The following is a 22189-nucleotide window of genomic DNA, read 5'->3' as shown; positions in this document are numbered from 1 at the left end:
TCACTGTACTGTGATCACATACACATTTCTGTGCTGATGACTGCAGGCTGAAATATGGAACAACACTTGTTGATATGAAAATAATAGCATGAATGGCATCTTTCAATGTGCCACAGTTTTAATTTTAATTAAAGTGGCAACAGACAGCTCCAGTATTAAAGCTTAATGGAAAGTTCTCATTGGTTTTTGCCAGACAGTGCTCCACATGAGTCTTCAAACTCAAAGACATGCAGTGACAGCAATGTTGTTTCATCTTATCAATGTCCTATATTTCAGTTTGGCTGTGACGTCAGATCAGCAGAGAAAAAGTCGGCCATTTGAACCTCCTGCAGAGAGCGAGGCACATTTTTGTGGGAAGTTAGTGGAATAAGTGTTTCTGGGAGGACTCCCACTGGTCGACACTGGAAGACTGGCTGCTAAACAATGAGTGCAATGAAAAGAGAGCCGGGTGCAGTAGAGGAAGAGTGGGTGCTCTGTTGGGAGAGTGGGTGGTGAGTATGTGATGCTGAGAGTGTTGCCTTGAACCAGTGGTACAGCCACTGAGGCCATTTCAAGTGTTTCTCAGCAGAAATAAAGTTTCTTGTGACCGGTGCAGACGTCTCTAGTGGGGCTGTAAATTCCATCTGTTCTATATTTTCTGTCTCACTGACATTGAGAGAAATTGCTGAAGGAAACCCACTGAAAATGGTTCTGCTGCTCGTTGTTGTCCCTGTGGTGTGTAGATGTTTCTCACCTTTGAGAAATCTTTGTGTGCAGTGATGGTACAACACAAAACATGTTTGTTCTCTATATGAATGAAACAGTGAGACAGGTCAGTGGAGTTTACAGATCACGGTCATCACAACACGTCGTTAGAAACAAAGAGTTATTTCTGATAATAATTCATATTGACTCAAACTGCCAGTGTGGATAGTTTTGTAAGTAATATTGAATTTATTATGAAGAAGTGTGCATGTGTAGTTGTGTGTTTATGTGTGTGTTTGAGCCCACAAGTGTGTTTCTCAGCATGATGACCGCTGCCAGAACCAGTGAAGGAAAAACAGGCATCATTAAGCTGCTTGACAGCATCCGCCTGGGAAGATGGGACACCGATAATGAATGAAGAAGCTGTGAGAAAGACTTTTTCCCTCTCTGTTTTTCACACACACACACACACACACACACACACACACACACACACACACACACACACACACACACACTTCCATTCCTCTCTCAACTAATAAATGAGGCCTTCCTGCTCACTGGCAGCCATTTTCTCCTTCCTCCCCTCTTCTCCATCATCTCCATCCAGTATCAAGTTTCTCTTCATGTCTCTGTTGATCTGTTTCTCAATCAGACATCAGACTTCATCTACATTCACAACCAGCAGAGCAGCTGTGTCTTCATCATGACCAGCAGCATGTTTCCATCATGTACTGCACAAGTCAACCAGCTAAAGCTACTTTACACTGAGGACGTCCAGATGACCAAGAACAGCTCACAGCTTCTGACTCTGCTCACACATTATTACAAGAACCTGTGAAGCAACACAAATCACCTCTGATCCTCACACCACACCAGTCAGACAGGAGGAGAGCAGAGCAGCGACTTCACTACTGAACAATTAAAGCCAACAGTCGACCTCTGGGTTTATACTCCACACATTCAGCTCTTCATGCCTTTCTTTTTCCACCAGGATATGGAAAAATCAGCGCTCTGCTTTTGTATTAAATATGTGATCTCATGATGAAGACTGAAACGAGCTTCAAGGCTTCATTACTGAAACAGATCATGTGGAATATCTGCACGTTACATTCAGGTAAAGTCAGACATTTCTATCACCTTTGAGCAACAACCTGAAATATTATCAGTGACATATCACTCCGACCATTGTTAATACATGACACGGCACAAAATGATGATGAATGAACGTTTGTTCTCCAGACTGATCTCCCCTCAGCACCACAGAGCTAATACAGGATTTATAGAGTTCCTCTGCCTCGAGTATCTGCTGCAGTTCAGAGAGAGTCGAGCTGATTTCTCTGGAGAAAGTCACTTATATGTGTGGGCTCACTTTTACATATTTATGTGGTCGAGGTTTCCAGAGGACAATCTGTAATGTTAAACCCATGATGTCTCGTCATTCAGGTACACAGTGAGCAGTAGGTAGTTTTATAATGGCTCATCTCATTGTGGGCAGATAACAGATCACAGTGTCAGAATACTTTCTACAAAAGATTGAAGTTTCCCAACATCAAACGCAGACAGTCGACGTGACGAGACAAGCTCTGCAGCAAACCTACCAGTCCGGTAAAATCTCTGATCACAGACACTTCCTCAGGGTTTTACACTTCTGTGATCACAATCTGATGACTGGAGGGAAAACAAGTCCTCCTCATTACACTGCCTCATTAGAGAGAAAGTTCACATTAATGCAGTGTGCTCATGTCTTCTACTGAACACCAAGCTGAAAGCTGCTGACCTCCAGGTGTCTTCATTTATAATTAACGTCCAGCTCACAGCGTTTCTGTCCTCCAGCAAAACGTTGGTGAGAAAACTGTTTGACTGTAAAAGTTTCATTTCTGAGGAGGAGCTCATGACTGGAGTTGTTGGAGAAGGAAACATGTTGGTGTATTTGATTATATGTTTCATTGTGTTTTGAGAACTCTAGTAACAGTCTAAGCTACATTTACTGACAGATAAAGGACAGTGTGCAGGACGTACACATGCAGGACCTGTTCAGCTGGCTCAGCTCTGCACACTGAATAAATAAAATGACAGATGAAATACTAAAGGTAATGTCTGGCTGGATGTGGTAAACAGAAAACAACAGGCTCAGTCCTATGACTGGCTCTTCATTAGTTTGGGTTCACTACACGATGCTCAGACAGTTCTTTAGTGTATCTGGGATCCAAACACAACAGGTGGCTTCTCTGAAGTGCTTCAGGGTTTGCTGACAGTACAGGAGCTGAAGTCAATAGTGTGTGTTTCATGTGAAGAGAGCACGGAGAGGCTGTAATGATTTCTCCTGCTTGTTCTAAACAAGATGAGAATACATTGTACGAGCTAAGATCCCTGATTGTATGTAAAGACACTGCTGATGGTGCAGTTCTGTCTCACTCTGTCTCATTCAGAGCCCACATGACAAAGCACTTGTTGACAGAGCTGAAGTGTCGGCCCACCAGTTTACTCATCGTCTCTGCGTCTGCTGCATCACTACAGAGGTCGGTTTGATGAGTCACAACAACTGTCCTCGAGTATACAGAGATAAAGAGAGACAGGGAGGAAGACGTGACACAACTACAGAGTTGGTTTCTGGTTTAAATCCTCTTTAAAGTCTGTTCTGTCAATAAAAATCACTCCACAGGGAGGGTTATCACCTCACTACATTATGAGCACAGGACATATAATAACACAACAGGTTTATATAGAAACCTTCCAAACTCACTGCCTTCCCACCACAGTAAGTAGAGTTCATGTTACAGGACCCTGTTAACACGTTCTCCATGTGGATGAGCTTCCTGTTGATCCTCTGACACAGCCTGGAGAAAACACACTGCTGGAGACAGTCTGTGTTTAACCTGTGCATGTTAACATCACTGAGTACACTGTCTGCATCAGTACACTGTCTACATCAGTACACTGTCTTCATCAGTACACCGTCTACATCAGTACACCGTCTACATCAGTACACCGTCTTCATCAGTACACCGTCTACATCAGTACACCGTCTACATCAGTACACCGTCTACATCAGTACACTGTTTGCTGTCATCACTGAGCTCAGCTGTAAGTTACACAACACACACAGCAATGTAAGATCAAGAGAACAAAGAGGCAGAGGTGTGTGTGTGTCTGTGTGTGTGTGTGTGTTGTAATATCGCATCAATGCTTTTCCGTAACCGTAAAAACACACTGCATTAAATTCACACACACGTCACACACACCACTCCCACCATGTAACAGCCTGTGAGCCTCCATCTGTATCAGCCAACAGATGTAGGAAATCCTCTTAATGCAGGTATCTTCACATCACTCGACCACACAGTGACACACAGCATACAAACACACCTGCGTGTAAACTGTCACACTTGAAGAAGAACTGATCGTGTCTTACCTGCATTTCAGGATCCACAGAAGAAGAATCGTGATGACGGAGTTCAGGAGACAAAAAACAGAAGAGGGAGAAAAAGAAAAATACAATTAAAAGACAAACTTAAACACATAATCAGCTTCAAGTCACTGCAGTAAAAACATCTTTCTCACACACTGCCTGGTTATATTTTACAACTTCTCCTCCCAGATTCAGATGATACAGTGTCAGCTTTAACTTCCTCCATCAGCACCCTGTCTTCTTAAATCATCTTCTCAGAGGACAGGTGTGATTTGAAGGTGCGTTTTGGCAGCTCATATGGAGAGAGGGGAGAGACACAGAGCTCATCCAGGCTGAAAATGAAGCAGCAGTGTTTTTAAAACCTGATGTTACAAGTATGAGCATGGAAAACATACAGAAGTGATCAGAGACACAGATTTATAAACAGATGAACCTTAAACAACAATGGAGAGTGTAATGGAAAATTATATTACTAGACTCTTGTATGAGAAATGATTAAACTCTTAGATCATTACTCTTCATATGTTCTTCCCACATCCTTGAATGTTGTATTTGTACTGTCTGCACAATGAGAGTTTTTATTATGTGCCAGAAGGTTGCTCACGGAAGACTCTCTTCTCTGGCCTTCTTGTTTTCTAGCCACAGATAAGGGAACCTGGTACAGGCGTGAGAAGGACACAGGGCATTCCTTTCTCCCTATCAAAAAGGTTTCTCAGCTGTCTCTCATTGCTCTTCTTTCTGCAGACTGCATGCCACTCTGTATGATTGTTGAACCTTCTTTATAAAGAATAAAATCCTCAAAAGACAACTGGTATCTCTTACAAGTTTATTTCAGATATCTCACAAGTAAGATACATTTTCACAACAATTTAGTGTCAGAAGTGGGATTCCTTGTGTGACAGGATCTGGAGCCTGCAGCGGACGGTGACTGATCATCCTGGAGGAAACTTCTTCCAGCCTCTACCTCGAGAACAATTTTAAGAGACGAGAGGACTGACCGCTGAGACCCCGGACCGTCATCACTGGAATCCTTATTGAGGGAAAAAGGACCGCGTTGCCTAACAAACGGTGAGATACTGAAAGAAACGAAACTTCTTAAAAAAAAAAAAAAAGTATATATATAATTTTTTTGGGGAAAAAATAACAGTAATTTAATTTTAATTAAATAGTAACTTTTGCTGGACTTCTGTTGATCATTGTGATAGTTGGGCGACTCGGACCAGTTCAGGGCAGAGTAATACCGGGTTCTGGGAACGCCGGAGTTAATAGGAAGAAAAGGTGTTTTTTCCTCCTAAACTGTTTTACCGCTGGATTGGGTGCCAACTCAGTGCCGAGTGGAACCGAGTGGAGACAACGGGTCTCTTAAGGTTATCACCGCTGGCTGCTTTTTTTCAGGATCTGTAGCGTGAACAAACTGAATTCACGGTGACGACCGAGTCTTAAAGGTAAAATTAAAGTGCACTGGGACGAGTGACAAGTAGAACAATGGGAGGTAAATCCAGCAAAAACCAGGAACCTGGCGTAGGACCAGACCTGGCTGCCCCAAACATAAATTACATGAAAGTTAATTATGGTAATGAGGCTATAGAGCCTTTACACGTCTGGGTGAGAGATTTTGGTTTTCCCTGCGGAGGGACATTCAGCATGAGACAGCTGGATCGGTTGGAGGAGAGGATTCATTTTAAAATAAAAGAGATAAAAGCAAAAAGAAAAGTGTCAAACAAAAAACTAGAGGAGGTCGAAAGGCATTTGAAAGCCTTTAGTATGTGGAAAGAGGAAGGTGGATGCAGGGAGAGACGTAAATGTGTTGGTCAAAGTGAGAAGGAAAAGAAAAGTGCAAATGATGAGAAAAGAACAGAGTTGTCCTCTCAGAATCTGGTTTCTTCTCTGTATCCCCCACTTCCAGGTCCTGTGCCTCAGTGTGTCAGAGTGGACTATGACCTGGACGGCGCCCCTCCTGTCCCACCCACAGCACCGCCGACACCACCACCACGGTCTCCAGCACCACCGCCATACCTGGACGACCAGGAACTGTCAACATCTGTTCCCCAACCAGATATGAGCGCAGCTGGACACAAACAAGGGGATGCGAAGCTCAGTGCCAAAGGACAGCAACCCAAAACCACATCTGCTGCTGCAAACTTTGGAGGACATTCCCCTCTTACTCCTCAACATTACACCAGAAGCCAGTCCAACGAGGAAGATAACACAGGAGCCACCGGCACCTTTCCTATGGTGGAGGTGGCAGGAGCCCAGGGCATCCAAATGGTTTTCCGCCCCTGGTGTAATGCTGATGTGAAGGAGGCCATGGCACACCTGCCACAGCCGAGTACATGTGGCAAGAAATTTGCTGACGACTTAGAAGTTTTCTGTCGAGAATTCAGCCCAACTCTTCCTGAACTGAAACGCCTGCTAGTCCTGAAAATGGGAGCAGCAGATTGGGCAAAGATTTCAGAAAAGTTTCCAAGTGGCAACATGCGCCGCTCACATCATGACTGGGACAGCTTGGACAATGATAGCTATAGGAATGCCGTTACCGTGCTGTCTACAATAATTACAGCTGCCTTCCCACCTCGCATGGACTCTGCTAAGATCTCTGATTGCATGCAGGCAAAAGGTGAAACTGTGTTTGCATATCACGTTCGTCTCACTGACGTTTTCAACATTTACAGTGGCCTCCAACAACCAGAAACTCTTGGTGACACTGTCTCCACCTGGGAGGCTTACTTAAGAGACAGTTACGTGAAAGGCTTGCGCCCTGACATCCGTGGAGCAACTAAACTCAGCTGTGTAGGCTGGCAGAACCAGAGATTTGAGGAAGTCCGACGCCATGCTGCGCGAGCTGAGAGGATCATCGAAGAGCGAAAAGAGAAGAAGAAGGAAAAGACTGAGAAAGAGCTGCATATGGCAGCACTGACCATGTATCACTCTGCCCCAGCGGGAGGTCGAGGCCGCTATAATGACAAAAGACGAGGCCGAGGACGCGGTCGCAGAGGGTACGGTGACCGGAGACGCTCTCGTTATGATCCAGATGTGTGTTTCCGATGTGAACAAAAAGGACATTGGGCCAGGGATTGCACCAAGACCCTGGCTGCGACCTCCAGCCAGGCGGACTGAGAAAGGGGAAGGGGGGGCGGCCAGATGGCTCATTCTCTACTCTGACTCACCCGACGCATCTGGAGACTGGTAACACACCCACATCACACACTACAGATCACACGTTTGAATTGTTATGTGATGCAATAACTTTCCTTGAAGTAAAATCTTCACCTCCAACTGGTACATATGTGAAATATGAAAACAATGCCTTTAAGAAAATGCCAACATATTCTCTATCCGTGAATGACACAATGGTTTCTTTCCTCGTTGACTCTGGTGCTACACACTCAGTGATCAAAGGAGAGGAGTTTCTGAGCTCTCCTAAAATGTCAGGCAGCTTTGTCAACTCTGCAAGTGCTTCTGGTATAGTAGTACGTGAACATTTTACTGTTCCTCTTAAATGCTCCGATGATTACAGCACAACATTTACACATGCATTTCTGCTGTCAGACTGCTGCCCTATACATTTATTGGGCAGAGATCTCATGTGCAAACTGGGAATAACTCTTATTTCCACACCAGATGGTGTTCAAGTTGTAAAACCTCATGAAAATGCACAGTTGTTTGTAAAATATTGCCCTGATCAGCTGTTGTATGCTTATCAGTGGAAGCTACCGTCTATTTTTGGAAGAGGCCAGAAAACACACACTCCTTGACACACCACACACACACATGCAGTACATGCCAAATGACTCACTTCAGTACATCTTTTGTTTCAATGAGTCCAGATAACCAGTATGAAAAGCAATGGTATGATGACAAATACAAAAATGAACGGTTGTCTATCACACATCTATGTTGGACAGGAAATAAGTGCATTGCATCTGTGCAACTTACACCCACTCAAAAACACAACGGTATCATGTAAATAACTCTGCACCGCACATTTCACTTGTAAAGGCAAGCGCTGATAAATGGGAGGATCTGGGTCTTTTTGCACGTGCATGTAGCTTAGCCACTAAGTGGGACCCCACAGATGACCCGAGTGTGTTTTACAATCCGAAGCTGCATGCATTTAGAAAGTTTTTTTCTGCAACCACACACAGCGACCTGTTCAGGTAGTTCCACTTATGACATCCTCACACACAGATATTAGTGCTTCTCTCACAGCCATGCAACAACTTTCTACGGCTGATGAAAAATGACTCTGGCAATCATACGACTGCACATACACTAACGTCATCTGGCACGGCATTTTGACCACGTGTCAAAAGGGGGAATGTTTGATCTGATAAAACAACACTGGTTTACAAAAGGCTTTACAGCCTATGCTCAAAGAGTTTGTCAATCCTGTCACATCGGCACTACACATAATGCAAGTAAAACTACACAACAGCCACAAGCAGCACATCCACAACCAGAGGGACCTTTTGAACATGTCATGATGGATTTCATTGAACTAACCCCAAATGAAGGCAAGAAATATTGCCTTGTGATGGTTGACATGTTTTCCAAATGGGTTGAGGTGTTTCCAACCTCAAAGCAGGACAGCGCTGCTGTGGCCAAGGCCCTGATAACGTGTGTGATACCACGATGGGGTATCCCCAGGAAAATAAGTAGTGATAATGGTGCACCATTTTGACACCATTAAACAGCTAGGAGGTTTTCTTGGGATTGATTTGAGACAACACTGCTCCTACCATCCAGCGAGTGGGGGTGCAGTGGAAAGAGAAAATGGCACTTTAAAATTGAAACTTGAGTGCTGTGAAGAAACAGGTCTCTCATGGACTAAAGCCCTGCTGATTGTTTAAATGTACATGACAATGAGAATAAGAGCATGCACAAATCTAAGTCCCTTTGAAACGCTGAGGACGGCCAGGAGTGTGCATAACACCAGGAAGAGAAGTAGAGGGTCACAGTATTGGCATACTGTGTGAAGAAACAACCTCAGGAGTGCTGGTTGAAGCACTGATTCACCTGTGTGCAACATGGAAAGACGACATCATGCTACCTTGTGATCGTGCTAGTAACCTCTCCAAGGTAGTGGCCCCCTCTACGCGTGCAAAACGCAGGGGCCGAAGAGGAGCGAGCCTGTGTCCCTGCATCTATTTTAGCCTAATTAATTGAATAATATGCTTTAAGAAATGAAGATGATGATGATGAAGATGAACACACTACTGAGTAAACGTGTTTTGCCTCCTCCCAGCTTGCAGTGAATACTAGGAATGTCTGTTTTGTTGTGGAACTTTGTGTTTTTTGTGAGATATCTGAAATAAACTTGTAAGAAATACCAGTTGTCTTTGTTGAATCTTCTTTATAAAGAATAAAATCCTTAATCATACATAGGGGCATGCAGTCTGCAGAAAGAAGAGCAAGATGAGACAGTTGAGAAACCTTTTTGATAGAGAGAAAGGAGTGCCCTGTGTCCTTCTCACGCCTGTACCAGGTTCTGTTCCCATAACAAGAAGCACATAACAATAACAGTCTCATTGTGCAGACAGTACAGACATTCAAGGATGTGGGAAGAACATATGAAGACAATGTAAAACATGATAATGATAAGAGTTAAATCATTTCTCAAAATCACCATTTAGCTGCACTTTAGTATGTATTTTTACACATTATGTATAAAATGAGCAGAGCTTCTGCTGCAGCTCAGTCAGTCCAGCTGCTGAAAACTCATCTCTCTCTGTGTCTTTTGTCATTAGCTGATTTGGTAATGACCTGATGTCTCCTGTAGTAACAGAGGCTGACAGGATCTGATCTGTGCCAGGCTGAGACAGTGTGTGTGCCAGCTCTGCCTGGCATGGCAGCATGAGAGAGGCTGGCCTGAGGTCAGGTCTGACATGAGGTTAAAAGGACTTGACAGATTGAGTCCGAAGAGATTGATGTGTAATGCTCAGTGGGATTCAGAGAAGAGACCAAATAAATATTTAATAGAAGGGATTCACCGTCAGCTGCAGATTATTTATCTTTTGCTTAAGGATGAACAACAAGAGCGGCCTGTGAAATGACCCTTTAAATAAAGAGACAAACACGTCACACAGAAACAGAGCAACAGGAAAGAGTACACGATCCACCAAAGTGTCAGAAGTATGAAGCAAAGAGAGAGCGGAGTGATGAGGAGAAACCCACTGACACCACTATCTGTGTGTGCTGTGAATGTGTGTGAGTGTGAGGCTGTTTGTGGATGCAGAAGCTCTTCTACCTGAGCAGAAACTCAAGAGTAACAAATGGAGAGAAATATGAAACCTGTCTGGAGGATATTAAAGGCAGAGTGTGAGAAAAGACAGAGGACAAAATAAAAAGTGCGGCAGCATTTGGAAATTGATGAATATGGGGCATTATCTGGGATGTAAAGACGTTCATGCGTATTTATCACTAAATCCACAACTGGCTGCAGTCAGCTCATTACTGCTAACTGATCAAGATAGAGGAGAAAGAAAGAGTTACGAGGGCTCAGAGGCTTCAGGCTGAATGTAAACTGTTGAACAGAAGAAGAAGAGTGTCAACAGTCTGAACAGTGAGTGAGTTATGTGATCGATTCTTCAACCTTCTCTCTGAACAAGTCATCAGGCTGAGTGATGAAGCAGCTCATTTTCTGTCTACAAGGTTTTCTGGAGGTTTTGTGAAGGTGACTGATCTCAGAACAATATTTCAGTAAAACACATAATTATTGTGGAGCTGAACTGTGGGCCACGCCCCTCCAGCCTGGATACACCAGGTTGAGTGCCTCTCGCAGCTGAATGCAGCAGGCTGAGTGCACCAGGTGAGGGTGGTTGGTTAATTAGCTGGGTTTGGAGTCACACACACACTCACAATCACTACAGAGCAGCAGTGGGAGCACGCAGCATGAGAGGTGACTGAGATTTGGACCAGATTACCAAGATTTGTTTGTGCAGAGCTGGGCTTTCGGGGGAGATGCAGCCGGTGAGCTTGTTGCACTGCTGGTGTCCACTTAATGGTGGTGAGCACTTGGGTGATATGGTTGGGATCACGTTAAATGAATGAAATTAAAATATTTTATGGTTAAATGCAGTTTAAAGTATCACATATTTGGATTTATCCTGGAGAGCTGATTTATTGCAAAGTTAAAATCTTAGAATCATAAGGTTAAATCAAATGTTTGAAGGTGATAGCTGTATACGGTTTAACTTATTTATTTGGGATTAATTATTTGCTGCTTATTTACAGGGTTTATTTCTGGTTATATAAAGAATTTGTATGTTTATCTTGTTTCATTTTCTTAACATGGTGTTTGTTTGTGTTTAAAGGTTTTTCACCTGACCACTATTCACAATTGCATCCAACTTCCATAAATAAAAAGAGCAAAGGTGTGATGAGTGGAATCCTGTGAAGTCCTCCCGAGATTAGCTACCTTTCAAGTGGGGAGTTCTGCACTAATACCTTTCAACAGTGAGGGCACTTGACAGTGAAAAACCGGCTGCATCTGGAGAAGAGAAACCAGAACAGCGACCGGCCAGGCCTAGAAGAAGCCTGATGAGATACTGAACGTCACCTTACTCCATTCTGCTGTAAAAGAAGATGGCTGACTCAAAGTCACTGGAGCAGCTTAAAGCCAACAGAACGACGGCGAAGCGTCAATTCTCCCGGCTGGCCAACAATGTTGTGAGGATGCATGCAATATTGCCTGAAGAGGAGCTCAGAGACAGTTTCAAAAAGCTTACAATTGAGGCCAACAAAGTCATGGAGGCAAATGAGGATGTGGAGGCCCAGTGTATTGCAGAAGCAGAGTCGGATGCAGGTGCTGAAGGAGGTCCTGCGTTGAGTGAGCAGCAAAAGGCCGATATTGAAAAAACTGCAAGTGAGTGTGAAACGAAACTGAAGGAGGTGAAGGACCTCATCCAAAAGACACTCTGGGCCAACTTTGGAGAAGAGGAACTGACTATGGCAGTAAAGGCAGCAGAGGAGAAAGTAGAGTGTGTGGCGTCCTTCGAGCTCAGTGGAAACAAGGAGGCCTTCAACTTCATGTTCGACTACCTGGAGAGACTGGTCAAAAAGGCAAAAGAGCTGCATAAGCAGTGGAAGTGTTGGGCCCCTCCTGCTGAGCAGAAAGACTTCCAGTGGCGCATGCGTCAGCTTGAGCAGGCTATTCCCAAGTTAATGTCAAGAAAAGCAGATTTTATTCAAGCAAAAGCTGAAGAAGATGCTGGAAAGGTTGTGACTGCAGCTCTTAACAGCTACCCAACATCAGTCATAAGACTGAAGCCAACCTCCCTCCCTAAATTCACTGGCATCAAGCGTGACTTTCACCGCTGGAGAAGAGACTGGGAGGCCCTCCAGATGCAAGGGGAACCAACTGGGTCAAAAGAAGTCAAAAAGTTCCAGCTACTTGACAGTTTGGATGAGAGAATAATGAGAGATCTTCGCTTGACAACTTATAACACGGCAGAAGACATCTTCCGTGTGCTGCAGAATCGGTTTGGAAGCCAAACTGCAATCGCCATTGAGATAGTCGAGGAACTGCAGAGGCTTCCAGCTGTCAGAAGCCACCAGCCAAAGAAAATTGTTGAGCTCATCCAAGCTGTTGAGAAAGCTCTTGAAGACCTGAGGGACCTTGGTGACACTGGTGCTTTAAAGAACCCTCTAGTGACTAAGTCAATTGAAAGCAAACTTCCTGATGCATTGAAGAAAGAGTGGCTTCTCCATGCAGCTGAGAGGAGCAGTGCTGATCCAGACAGGCGCTTTGACAGTCTGTTAGCTTTCCTCAAGAGTCAAGAAAGCATCTATGAACAGCTGGACCAGTTGAGGGATGAAGACCCACCAAAGAGAGAAATCCGGTCTGAGCAAAGGCAAGCCAGAACCAGGGCATCAAACCAGTCAAGTAGCCATCCTTCAGAGTGTGTCGTCTGTGGTGACATCAAGCATAAGAGAAAGCTCTACTTCTGCAAAAAGTTCCGCACGCTCAGACTCACAGAAAAGAAGGATGCAGTAAGAAAACTGGGAGCCTGTGGGAAATGCCTGGAGATCCATGATCATGAGGGTCACTGCAAAACAACATTCCTGTGCAGAAATCCTGAATGCGGAGGCAAGCGAGCCATAGAACACCACTACTACCTTTGTCCCGGTGCTGAAGCATCCAGAGGCAGCGCAACCCAGAGGAAAAGCAGCATGGTGGGAGGTGGCAACAAAACTACGCCAAATTACACTGAGGCCCAAGAAGAATTCTTCAGCAAGCTATCGCCTGAGTTAGCCCAACAATGCCGAGATGCATTCAGCAACACAGTGTCCAGAACCTCCCATTCTGCAAAGAGTAACTCAAGTCTTCTGGCGGGAGGCGGCTTGGTGGAATGGCCTGTCATCATGATGCTACTGGAGGTTACGGCCAATGCTGGACAAAGAATTGGCACCCTGATTGACCTAGCTTCAGACACCAATTACATCACCCACAAGGCAGCTGGTCGACTCAATCTCAGAAGCGAAGACATCACACTCGTGGTTCATGGTGTAGGAGGCATGAAAGTCTTTGTCCAAACGAAGCGTTACCTCCTAAAAATACGTGTTAGCACCTCACGAGGCACATTCAGATCCCACCAGCTGATTTGCTATGGCCTGGATAGCATTGCAGATGTTCATAGGCATGTGACAGCCGAGAAACTGCAAAAGTTCTTCCCAGACATTCCACTCGGTGAGCTGGTAAGGCCAAGAGAGATCCAACTCCTCGTAAGTCACAAGGAAGGTCAGCTGGCTCCCCAGAAAATCCGCACAGTGGGGGACCTTGTGCTGTGGGATGGACCACTGGGAAAGACAGTTGCTGGCGCCCATCCTGAGTTGTTTGAAGAGGTCACAGTATCAGCCCATACGTCTAGAACGCATTTTGCAAGGTCGATGAGAACTGCTGCTGTGAAATATGAAGAACGTACCTGTGTGGTCCCTATTCATCCTCCACAAAATCAACAAGCCCCAAAAGCCATCCAAGGTCAGCATTCCAGTTCAGCAGCTACTGCCTCCAACTTCCTCGAGTGGTGGAAATGGGACAGCATTGGTGCCGGCTGTGTCCCAAAATGTGGAGGCTGCCGCTGTGGAAACTGCCAGCCAGGTGGCAAAGAAATGACTCTTGCTGAAGAAAGAGAGCTGGAGGTGGTGAGGAGCGGCCTTACATATGCAACTGCTGATAACCACAGTGAGAGGCCACACTGGCATGCCAGATACCCTTGGGTGGAGGATCCAGCCGCATTGCCAAGCAACAGGAAGGCAGTTGAGGCCACCTTCCTGAGGACAGAGAGACAGCTGGCCAAGGAACCAGGATGGAAGGCTGCCTACGCTGCTCAAGTTCACGATATGGTTAACCGCCGGGCTGCAATGAAGTTGTCTGAAGATGCCCTGCGTTCGTGGACCGGACCAGTGTGGTACATCAGCCATCTCATCGCACCCAATCCACACTCGGTCACGACTCCGGTAAGACTTGTCTGGAACAGTAGCCAGAAGTTCAGAGGCTTGAGTCTTAATGATCTCCTGTTGAAAGGCCCAGATGTCCTTAACCCAATCCGTGCTGTGCTTCTCAAGTTCCGGAGGGGAGTCTTTGCTGCTTTGGGAGACATCAAAAAAATGTACAATTCAGTCTGGCTCGAAGACCAAGAAGTACATTTGCATAGGTTTCTGTGGCGTGACTCCGAAGAAGAAGAGCTGGGCGAATATGCAGTAACAAGAGTCAACATTGGAGACAAACCAGCAGGTTGTATTGCTCAACTAGCCATGAGAGAGACGGCTAATCTCCCCCAGTTTGGCCATCTTGTGGAGGAGCGCCGAGTGCTACAAGAAGACAGCTATGTCGATGACCTCTTGACCTCTCATGACAACCTGGACGAGCTTAAAATCATCACAGCAAATGTGGAGGAAATCCTGAAAGCAGGGGGTTTCGAGTTGAAGCCATGGGTTTTCTCTGGCCAAAGGAGGAAAGAGCCTGCTGGAAAACAACAACAGGAGGCAACTGCAAAGACTGTGGTCCTGCCGAACCAGCTTAAAGATGAAGACAACAAAGCTCTTGGCCTTGGCTACACCTTGGAGGATGACAAGCTTCACGTCATGGTTGGGATAAACTTCTCAAAAAGAAAGAGAAAGATGAGACTTGGCCAAGATCTTGTTTTGGAGCAAGTGAGAGTCCAGACGCCAGACCCACTGACACGACGGGAGTTGCTCAGTCAAGTTTCTGGGCTGTATGACCCCATCGGTCTGACAACGCCTGCAAAGCAGAAAGGGGCCATCTTGGTTCGAAGAGCATTCCAGGAAGCCAAACCTAAAGGTAGCACCACCAAAGACACATGGGACCTTGCGCTGTCAGACAAGCTCAGAGAAGATGCCATCAGCCTCTTTGAGGAATTCGTTCAGCTGAACAAGGTCAAGTTTCCTAGAGCCCTGACCCCTGTGGACGTCTCTGCTAAACCTGATGCGATCACCTTCTCTGATGGCAGTGAGCATGCCTATGGAGCCGTCTTATACCTGCAGTGGGCCTGTGACCATGGTTCAACAGTGAGATTGGTGGAGTCTAAAGCAAAGTTGACGCCTCTAGACCACAAGGGGGAAGCAGTGAAAGCTGAGCTGTGTGGAGCAGTCTTCGCCGCCCGCTTAAAGAAGTACTTTGAGAAACATGGCTGCATCCAAGTCAAGCAGTGGTACCACTTTGTCGATAGTCAAACGGTGCTTGGTGCAATCCAGCGTGAGAGCTATGGCTTCCAGACTTTCTTCGCCAACAGAATTGGAGAGATCCAAAGCAGCACACGACTTGAAGATTGGTGGTGGATCCCTGGACCCCTGAACATTGCCGACATCATCACTCGAGGGGCTAGTCCGAAAGACTTGGGTGAAGATTCAGTATGGCAGCAGGGGCCAAAGTTCCTGAGTCTACCGGCTGATGAGTGGCCAATCAAGTCTGCAAAGGATGTGTCGGCAACTGCCCGAGAGAGCATCAGTAAGATGCAGAAGAAATCCTTTGTTGCTGCACTTACAAGAGCTCAGGAAGAGAAAGAGCCGCCTGATCAAGAGCATCGAAGGCCACCTGCCGGCGCAGCTATCCGAAACCTGGTGAAGGAAGGACGGTTCAGTGATTTGACTCACCTGGTCAAAACGGTTGCGTGGGTCTGGAGGTCAGCAAAGAGGTTTGCAGCACAAAATAGTACCTTGAGAACTCCAAAGTGGGAGGCAGTTTCATCAAGCGGAGTCATCACTGCAACAGAACGTCAAGATGCCCTAAGAGACCTTTTCCTTGCTGCACAAGAGGGCGTGACTTTTCCCACCACCACTACAGACCGGCTGGTAGTCTATAAAGAACCAGAAACCGGACTGCTGATTTGCGGTGGGAGGATCCAGGCCTTTAATGAAGACAAAGCTGGTGTTCCCCTCTTACCTTACAGTGCTTGGATCTCAACGCTTTTGGTTCGTGAGGCTCACAGCAAGGGTCATGAGGGAGTGGCTGCGACTCTGCTGAAGGTGAGAAAGAAAGCATGGATCATCAAAGGAAGAAGGATTGCTCAAAAAGTTATTGACAAGTGTGTGATCTGTAAGAAAGCCAGAGCCAGGAAATGTCAACAAGTGATGGGAAATCTGCCTCAGGAGAGAACTAGACCTGCAGCCCCCTTCGAGTTCACAGCTGTGGACCTGTTTGGACCTTATCAAGCCAAAGACGATGTGAGGAAGAGGGTCACAATGAAGGTTTGGGGAGTCGTATTCTGCTGCATGGCCAGTAGAGCGATCCACACAGAGCTGGCCAATACCATGTCGACTGAAAGTTTCCTGATGGCTTATCAGAGATTCACAGCATTTCGAGGGCATCCTAAGAAGATTTGGTCTGACCCGGGGACCAATTTTGTCGGTGCCAAACCTGTTCTGGAAGAATTGTACAAGTTTTTAAATGGGCTGGACAGGTCTGCTGTGGAAGAGGCTGCAGCTCAAAATGGGACCGACTGGCAGTGGAAAATCCAACCAGCTGATTCACCACATCGTAATGGTGCTGCTGAAGCAGCTGTTCGCATTGTGAAGAAGGCATTCCAGAGTTTGGGGAGAGAGTCGTGCCTCAGCTACAGTGAGCTTCAGACAACCCTCCAGCTCGCTGCTAATCTTGCTAATGAACGTCCTATCAACGCCAGGGTGCAGAGCCTTGAAGACACCGTGCAGTACATCACACCAAATGTGCTTCTGCTGGGACGAGCATCTTCAAGTGGTGACTGGAAGACGTTTGACTTCACGAGCTATCCCTATAAGAGACTCCAAGAAATGCAACACCAGGTAAACAAGTTCTGGAGATCATGGAGCCAGCTTGCTGGTCCCAATCTGTTTGTAAGAAGTAAGTGGCACACTGCACAAAGGAATGTTGCTGTTGGAGACATCATTTGGCTGTGTGATCAGAATGCCATGAGGGGACAATTCAAGCTTGGAAGAGTTGTCAGTGTCAACCCGGACCCCCGTGGCATCGTGCGGGATGTGAATGTCAGGATTGTTCCAAGCTTCTGTATCCCTGAGGTGAGACCAGCAACATCAGTACCCAAGCATCCTGTCTCCAGCATCCAGAGGGACTTTCGGTCCACAATACTTCACCGGGACGTCCGGCGACTGGTTGTTCTGCTGCCAATTGAGGAGCAGGCAGGGGACCCAGGAGGGAAACTCTGACCACAAGTGCACCAGGGTTTGCGATCGTTCCAGCGGTTTCCCTGGAAAGATCGAGTGGGAGGTGTGGAGCTGAACTGTGGGCCACGCCCCTCCAGCCTGGATACACCAGGTTGAGTGCCTCTCGCAGCTGAATGCAGCAGGCTGAGTGCACCAGGTGAGGGTGGTTGGTTAATTAGCTGGGTTTGGAGTCACACACACACTCACAATCACTACAGAGCAGCAGTGGGAGCACGCAGCATGAGAGGTGACTGAGATTTGGACCAGATTACCAAGATTTGTTTGTGCAGAGCTGGGCTTTCGGGGGAGATGCAGCCGGTGAGCTTGTTGCACTGCTGGTGTCCACTTAATGGTGGTGAGCACTTGGGTGATATGGTTGGGATCACGTTAAATGAATGAAATTAAAATATTTTATGGTTAAATGCAGTTTAAAGTATCACATATTTGGATTTATCCTGGAGAGCTGATTTATTGCAAAGTTAAAATCTTAGAATCATAAGGTTAAATCAAATGTTTGAAGGTGATAGCTGTATACGGTTTAACTTATTTATTTGGGATTAATTATTTGCTGCTTATTTACAGGGTTTATTTCTGGTTATATAAAGAATTTGTATGTTTATCTTGTTTCATTTTCTTAACATGGTGTTTGTTTGTGTTTAAAGGTTTTTTACCTGACCACTATTCACAATTGCATCCAACTTCCATAAATAAAAAGAAAGAAGTAAAAAGAGCAAAGGTGTGATGAGTGGAATCCTGTGAAGTCCTCCCGAGATTAGCTACCTTTCAAGTGGGGAGTTCTGCACTAATACCTTTCAACAGTGAGGGCACTTGACAATTATGTCAAAACTAACATGGGTTATTGGACCATGTGAGGGAGGTCGAGCATACTGAATAAATGTGGCACAGTTCACCTGTTTTGCTTCTCTCACTTCTCTCATTTCATGTGTTTCATGGCAGCATACACATTGATGTGGCATCACGACTGGTGACTGGCCTCTAATTTAAGTTTTTTAAAGATCAGCGACGTGCATGAGCTCATACTACTGGGAGGCTGATCCAGAGTCTGGGGGTGTTTGAATCAAATACATCACTGTAGTCTTTAGTACTGGAGTGAGGAACAGATAATGTGAGCTTGTTTGAATAATTCAGATACATTTGTTCATGTTAATGAACACATAAATGAAAACTTAATGTGAAGCTCTACAATCCCTCTAACATACAGATCAATGTCAGCGTCTCTGAGGTGAGGGAGAGCAGGCAGGACTCCAGCCTCAGGCTTTAATATGCAGACAAGCCAGCAGGAGGAAGATGAGAAACAAGATCAAACACCAAGCAGTGGTACTCTCCTCACACTAACTGCTGCAGGAATAAAGTCAGGATGAGAGACTTTCTCAGTGTGGAGATATCAACACACATACAGCCACCTCAGTCTTTGTATATCTCTCTCTTCATCTGTGTTTTTAAAGTACCAGCTGAGGTTCAGATCAAAGCCAAAGATACAAAAATACATGTTAGAGTAGAAGTCAAATATATGTTGACGTGGTTTGCTGCTGTTTGATGTGTGATTCTTCACACAGGAGGCACTGATTCAAAAGAAAACTGAATTACGACAAACATGATACTTGTTATAAATTAAATGACTATAATGCATCACACTGGGTTTAATGTGATACTCGTAGGATCACAGATGAGTGTTAATGAACCAACAGAATTGAATTCAGCTCCATGAGGCTACAATATGTTAACTGTTGGCTCAAACTCCTGATGAACGATGTAGAAACTCCTCCTGGTTACTCTATCTAATCCTGACAGTGGGCATAATATCAAAATAAAAGAAAACTTCTGAACTCAAACACTTCATTATGTGCAGGTTGAGCAGCAGCGTCCACACAGAGAAAACTGCAAAAGTACATTTAAATGGTTTAATAACTAATTATTGAGATAAACAGTGAATTATTTGACCTTGACCATATAAAACTCACATATTTTCAGTTTAATGATGAAACTGAAGTGAGATGAAGAGCTTGATGAGGTCAACGAGTAACCATCACTCTGTGATTGTCAAACCCGCAGAACATATTTCTACTTTTCAACCTTTCTGTCAACTCTCATCATCATAATCTCTGAATCATGACCACACATTTTACACAGTGGTAAAATGTATTTGGTGGATACAGAATATTAAACCTAATCACAGTCTCTGTGGGGGCTTGATCCAAACTGTTTGTTTGTTTGTTTGTTTGTTAGCCTGACAGACGATAAGAAACATAATTAAAGTGATGAAACCAAGATTTCATCTGAAATAACTGTGATGATGATCACACACAGCATTTTTAATTCAACAGTTACATTATTATGATACAGGATGGTAACTGGGAGTAATTCATGCGACTGTTTGACTCTTATGGGCTCAACAGTAAATGTCAGAATATCCAAAGACTCACTGAACACTGGAGGAGTTGATATGAATCAGTAACATCTGCACAGAGGATCAGAAGACAGTTTACAACAGATTTTGTTCATTGAAGAATAAACTCATTATGTGTGTGATGTAATGTGCAGTAAAATGTGTGACGTGTTTGATATTGTTACTGTTATAATGAGCAGAGTTTCCACAGGCTGCAGGCTGTTTGACAGCTTCATCACACTGAGACATGAGAAATATTCCAGCTGGTTACAACCTGAGTTTTGTTTCTCCTCTGAGTGTTGTCGTCTGTCACTGTACAACAGTTCAGTAAAAGTCATTAACCTGGACTGCTCTTGTCATGATCCATCCTCTTCGTTCACCTTCATTACCCATAAAGACAAAAGCTACACCACAGTTTAGTTTAATGGCTCCTCGTGGTGTTTCAGTTATATCTCTGACAAATCACATCATTGAAGTCTACATTAAAGCCATTAAATCTCCCTAACAGCCACCCAGTTCTCTACAAACAAGATCCGCTTGGCTCATGAACAGGAAAAAATCACACTGAGAAACAGGAAGAATAAAAAGTGTGTTATTGATTCACTTTCACTGTGTAAAAGGAAACAAACAGAGAGACGGAAGAAATAACTGAATCCACCAGCTGTCCTTTAAAGACTCTTTGGAGACAGTCTTACAGCTGAGCCAATTGTCTACAGATGATCATAAACTTCTGCTATAAAGTCCTGCCATTCACTGTCTGAACATGTTCTCTACACACATTTTATTTTTTCAGCTGTCAGCTTCATTTAACAGACGATCAGCACCATAAAAGAGCCGTCCTGATGAGATAAAGAAGGGAGAGAGAGTTACTGTATGTTCAAACACCTATTAAAGGATGCTACACTGTCGACTGCTCTTCATCTGCTGATTGTTTCCCTGCAGATCTTGAGATTTAAAATATCAAAACGCACAAACAGGCCTCTCATAAACTGCAGTGATCACATCTATCACGCCCAAATATTCAATCTATTCTACTCCACAGAGAAATCAATCCTCAATCACTTTAAAAACAAGCCGAAGCTGTGGAGCTTAAATCTGACAATGTCTGAATAAATCTGTGCCCATCATATCTCTCTCAGACACATAATGAAGAGTTATGTATCATCTATTGACCAAATGAACGTCTATGAACACAGTGACTACATGTAACTGATCTGAAGAAACACATCGGTGTGATATAAGAAACAATATCCATGGACAGCTGTATGTGCCTTGTTATAAAGGACTCAGTGTTGACTACAGTAACACACCCTGCTGCAGCACACAGCCTAATCCACTACAAAGCTTTGTCCAGCAGACAAACACAAACTCTTCCAGCTGATTGGTGGCAGGGAGGAGGAAGCTGTTAAACCTGGTGAACTGTGACGAAGAACTGAGCCGACCCTCCTCTTTGTCCACGACAATAAATCCATCCTGCTGGAGGAAAACCTTCATTCACCTGTGCGTCTCCATCAAGAGATACAAACAAGTTACTGTCCACAACCTGAACCTCTAATCTCTGTTGTCCTTCAGGAAAAAGGTTGTGATCAGCCTCATCCCCTGCAGCAGGAGTCACACCACGTCTCTCAGACCTGTCGCTGCTCGTCCAAAGACGCTCAAGAAAGGGATGTGACGAGGCTCGGTGCTGAGACTGATATCTGTCTGTGAGGCCGGATGAGTTGACATTTAACAGGAATGCATTTAAAGAAGTTATATCAGGATACTGTAATCATTTCAGTGACATCAGTGTGAGCACGTCCTGGAAATAGATGAGACATTATTTCACCTTGTGTTATATTGATCTTAATAATGGAGTATTTAAGGGTCTGTAGGTCTGTGCAGGAGGCTGCAGGAGATAAGTGAAGCATACAGTGCATACTTAATAAAATAAATCATAGAGGACTTTTTCACATTCTTATGAAGAGACAGAGTATTATTCCTCACAGAGGGCTACATGTGACTTCATCATTTAACATGTCTGTGCTCAG

This window comes from Pagrus major, chromosome 2 (assembly GCF_040436345.1).
Source record: "Pagrus major chromosome 2, Pma_NU_1.0".
NCBI lineage: Eukaryota > Metazoa > Chordata > Actinopteri > Spariformes > Sparidae > Pagrus > Pagrus major.
This window is presented reverse-complemented; position numbering follows the sequence as displayed.